This window comes from Pangasianodon hypophthalmus, chromosome 9, assembly GCF_027358585.1.
Source record: "Pangasianodon hypophthalmus isolate fPanHyp1 chromosome 9, fPanHyp1.pri, whole genome shotgun sequence".
NCBI lineage: Eukaryota > Metazoa > Chordata > Actinopteri > Siluriformes > Pangasiidae > Pangasianodon > Pangasianodon hypophthalmus.
In genome coordinates, this window is record NC_069718.1 from 5,176,382 (window position 1) to 5,181,869 (window position 5,488).

A 5,488-nucleotide genomic window follows, 5' to 3' on the forward strand; every position below is an offset into this window, starting at 1 on the left:
GATAAGGAAACGTGGGTGTGTTTGTAGACTCGCTGCTCATTCGTTTATCCCAAGCAGAAGAATTTCCGGAATTTTCTCTGTTTAAAAGTGTGGATCGGGAGACAACACTACATTTCCGATTACGACAAATTGCGTGAACTTTCAAAATTAAATCGTTTATGATTAGTGTTGCTTAAATCGACATTTAAAATAATGATGTGATTGATCAGAGGCTTATTTACATTTGCAGGTGTGTATGAAATATCGCAATATTGATAACAAACGATATATCGTGCAACCATACGTTCTGCGTAAAATGCTGGAATCTTTTACCGCAAAAATGTCACACCTGTAGCATGTCTGCAGCTACGTTTAGTTCGGTGTCTACTTCTTTAGTTTAGAACCTGAGCTACGAGGCTAATGTAGCTGGGCGTCTGTAGCCTCCAGTTCATTATAAGGAAGTGATGTATGATGGGAAAACATGTTCGTTTACGAAAAAAGACCTCTCACACTGTCAGTCATCCAGCTCAATACAATGTAGCACGTTTATATTTTACCTCTGTGTGTGTGTGTGTATGTGTGTGTGTGTGTGTGTGTATGTGTGTGTGTGTGGAGATTCACATGCGTATGACTTTGTAAAATGGAGGATGCATCAATCCCGTACTAATCTGCTATACACATGAACACTGGATCGGATCAGATTGGATTTGACTCGTTTGCAGCGAGTTCGCTTAATGTCAATATTGCAGTTAAAAACAAGACGAAACTAAGAAAGACGCAGTTTATAGCTATTCGTCTCCTCAGACTCGGAAATCGGTCGTTTCTATGGCAACACGTACAACACCAAAGACGGCTCCGTTCCCAGCTGCGACGTCACCGGTGGAATTTCAGTAATTAGATTTATAGTGTTTCATTCAGAGCTGTCGAAGGAAATCATTCAGAAATGAATCGTCTCTGAGAAGCCAAACTACACTATTTATTACGAGATCAATACAACAAAGTCTGATCGACGTGTAAAGACCTAAATCCTGAAATTACACTTGAGAGACAAGAAGCAGGAGTCTCTTAGTGACGTGCAAAATCACCACAAGGTTCAAGTTTTAAGCACATTAGGAACATAACAAGCATCGTATCTTCTTTCTTTCTAAAATTTCCACCCAGAGAATCAGTTTGAAATTGTATTTGGAGTCAAGCTGGAAGTTTATACTTATTATTGAAACAACGTCCTATAAGAAACATTTTAAAATGTGATTAACTAATAACTAATAGCGCTGTTTGATCTGTACTTCTGATGGCAAGTGTTCAGAAGGTGTTGATTCATTTTTTATAACATCAGCTCCAAATCACATGTTTATATTAATGTGCTCGTTCTAATACGTTACCGTTTCTATAGTAACAGCTCATTCACAGGGACGTAGTGCGGAAACGGATTGGAAAAATTTTTTTTTTTTGTCTTAACTTCAAGAGACAGAAAAAAGGAGCGTCTGGTGAGGGAACAACTGTTTATCGCTGCTATAACGTATTTTGTAGATGTTCCACAACAGTAATTGCAACTATAAATGGATAAAAAAAAGTATGATTTGTCATTCTTTAATAAATAAATTGTAATTTTGTAATTGTTGACAAACTGCTGTGGTATAAAAGGAATAAAACGCATTAGGAGGTGCAGTTATAGGAAAATACGCAGTAACAGGGGTTGATTATTTTCCTGTAACAGCATGTCCTGAAGTGTTTTATTCCTTACTTTACTGTGATATCAGTATATGGGATTGGTGCATCTGTGTGTGTGTGTGTGTGTGTGTGTGTGTGTGTGTGTTTTCATTCCTCCCATGACATCTGTCACACACACTTTCAGTAATCTCACCCGTTCTGAAGAAGCCTCTGCCCCAGTGCGCCTGAGTTAACACTTTAGAATAAAAAATAATACAGGCTCGCTCTTACTAAAGCATCACTGTGCAACAATTAACGTTTTCAGTGAATTATCTAGAACGTTCTCTTTCTGAAATATTACACACCAACCCACTGTCCCTGTGAGTGACTTCTCACTGAGCCTGATTTGTGTTAAGAGATTTAAAGACCTGGGATTTGAACTCTGTGCTGCAAACCCGCATTAACACTACACTACACTACACTACACGAGAAACAGAGCGTGTGTGTGGGTGTGGGTGTGGGTGTGTTTACTCTCAGTGCTGAAGTATTAACACTATGCTACGCTACAGCCGAGCTGAACGTCTCCTCTCCACGCAGGAGAGAGAGGTGAAAGTGTCGGGGTCCAAAAATGTAATTTTTTTTTTTAATATGCAAAACTTTATATATTTGTATTCAGAAACGCAAATTCTCATTGTGTAAGACTGTGTGAGTGTTGGATATGTTTTTTTTTTAATAATCTGGTGCGGAATTGATTCATGTTAATATCGTGATTGAAATTAATCTGTTATCTTGTTAAAAAAAAAAAAAAGACATTTATTTTGTTTGAAAATTTGTCCATATGTTAATAAAGTTATATTTTGTTGAAATGTTTAATTTCAGTGTCCATCATTTTTAAGTAGTTTAGTTCAATTTCATTCAAGGTTTTTTTACTGCCATGATAAAGGTACATTTCCATCACCAAGTGTAAAAGAATATATGCATATATATGTACACTATATGGTCAAAAGTATGTGCACCCCCTTCCTAATGATTGTGTCAGGTGTTTAAGCCACACCCATTGCTAACAGGTGCATAAAATCAAGCACATATCCATGCAATCTCCATAGACGCCCACTGGCAGCAGAATGGGTCGTACTGAAGAGCTCAGTGACTTTAATCGTGGCACAGTTCCAGGATGCCACAAGTCAGCTCATGCTGCTAGATCTGCCCTGATCAACAGCAAGTGCTATTATTGTGAAACGGAAGCATCTAGGAGCAACAACAGCTCAGCCATGAAGCACACGAACTCACAGAGCGGGGCTGCCGAGTGCTGAAGCATGTAAAAAATCACCCATCTTCTGTTTAATTACTCACTCCAGATCTCCAAACTGCCTCTGGAAGCAACATCAGCACAGGACCTGTGCGTCAGGAGCTTCATGAAATGAGTTTCATGTTTCATGGCCAAGCAGCTGCACACGAGCGTATGATCATTATGCTCAGTGCCGAGCGTGGGTTGGTGTGGTGAAAAACACTGCACTCTGGAGCAGTCCTCTGGAGTGATGAATCACGCTTCACTATCCGGGAGGCTGATGGATGAATCTGGGTTTGGTGGACGCCTGGAGAACGCTACCTACAGGAACACAGAGTGCCAACAGTATAGTGTGGTGGAGGAGAGATGATAATAGTCTGGGGCTGTTTTCAGGGTTTGGGGCCTTGTAGTTCCAGTGAAGGATAATGTTAATGTTAATGTTAATGTTAATGTTATAGCATACAAAGACATTTTAGACGCTGTTCCAGCATGATACTGCATCTGTGCACAAAGCCAGGTCCATAAACCCATGGTTGGAAAGGTTGATCTGGAGAAACTCCTGCACCGAGTCCTGACCTCAACCCCACTGAACACCATTAGGATGAACTGGAACGTCGATTGCGAGCCTTCTCGTCCAACAGCAGTGCCTGACTTCATCAGTGCTCTTTTGACTGGATTCAATGAGCAAAAATTCCCACAGCGACATTCCGAAATCTTGTAGAAAGACTTCGCGTAAGAGTGGAAGCTCTTACAGCTGCAAAGACAAACGAACGTCCGTGGGTTTGGAATGGGATCCGCAACCTCACGCAGCTGTGACGGTCAGGTGTCCACATAGTTTCGGCTGTATAGTATATGTAAAACTTGGATGAAAAAAAAAAAAAAACAATTGTAGTAGTTTCATAATAAAATACTATAATATAAAACATAATAATATATAAAATTTGGAATGTAATGCTGTCCCGTTTCCTCTAGGTGTCATACATAGTGTACATAATTTAGGGCACATCATCTGTGTACTAGTATTTTTGCTTTTAGAGGAAATAAATCCTGGTTTATTCAATAAAAGTAACTGAATTAACTGACTTTCATGAAAGCATGGCTAATGAGGACACTTCGTATGAAGCGGCTCAGACTGATAATGACCGGTGAAAGTTAGGAAGATGTTTATGACAAATAAAAAGGGGATTTGTGAATAAAACAGTTTATTTTGTTCAACTTTTGATTGGATTTTTAGTTTTTAACCTACCAAAACATCATCATATGTAATTGTAAATTATTTAGAATTGTGCAGAAACATTTTTTTTAATGTATATATTTTTCTAATATTTAATACTTTTCTTTATATTTTTTATGTATATATTTTACTTTATATTTAAATATTTTTCTATATTTTCTTTTCTATGTTGGAACAGTTGTACAAAGCATTTCACTGCATGTCGTACTGCGTATGGTTATGCATGTGACAAATAAAATTTGAATTTGGAAGCTGATCAGAACCAGAACAAAACTTTCATTTTATTCAGGTTTATTTATAATACATTTACTACAACACTGAGTGTGTTTTTAATTTTAATTACTACAGACTGACATGTACCAATCAGTAACAATAGTTATATATATATAATTTTAGAATAATTAGCACCCGGATTATGATTTTAAAAAATGAACAACACTGAATATTGGGAAGAGTACAATTGTTATATTAAATGATACAAAACAAAATGCAAAATGTGTTAGTCTTTGTTTCCATAAAACTCTTGTCAAAAATGAGTGTGTAACATGTTTGGCATCAAGTGTTGCGTTTATTGTTATAGTTTATTATATAAAAAATAAAATACCTTTACAAAAATAATATTCAAAGCAAGATCACATGTTAAAAAATGTCTAATCAGCTTAAATTATACTACTTAATAATAATAATAATAATAATAATAATAATAATAATAATTCCTTATCATATTAAATTATACTACTGCTTAATAATAATAATAATAATAATAATAATTCCTTATCATATTAAATTATACTACTGCTTAATAATAATAATAATAATAATAATAATTCCTTATCAGATTAAATTATACTACTGCTTAATAATAATAATAATAATAATAATAATAATAATAATAATAATAATAATAATAATAATGTCAGCTGAAATGTTTAAAATATGCAGTGTGTAATATTGTTAGCTACATAAAAATCATTTCATAATCTTTTATTTAAAATCATTTCAAAGTTGAATAAATGAATATCCGGGTACTAGTGTATGTATATAATATTAATAATAATAAAAAAAATAAATGTAACACATATGCAATAAAAAAAATATAAAATAAAAAAATATAAAAACAAACACTATAAACATAACATTTACTGAAAGAAAGCAAATAATTATGGCTAATAATATTGTTATTATCGTTAACGTTGTTAAGTAAGACACAGTGTTTATTAAAGTTTATTAAAGAAATCCTTTCCTGTGTAGTCATGGCCAAATTTGGTGTTTCCGGTTAAGGGCGGGGCTTGACAGCGGTGTCCCCGCCCCCTTGTTTCCGTGGTAACTTGGACCAC

The 5,488-nt window shown here is 35.3% G+C and overlaps 1 protein-coding gene across 1 annotated transcript in view; it reads left to right on the forward strand.

Moving 5' to 3' along the window:
* The window catches only part of rragcb (Ras-related GTP binding Cb), a 12,914-nt gene extending 10,431 nt beyond the window's left edge, over window positions 1-2,483 (forward strand). Inside the window, exon 7 of the mRNA XM_034307648.2 lies at window positions 1-2,483. This exon is cut by the window's left edge and continues 851 nt beyond it. The gene's annotated coding sequence lies outside the window, so the exon portion shown is untranslated.
* Window positions 2,484-5,488: the final 3,005 nt, after the last annotated feature.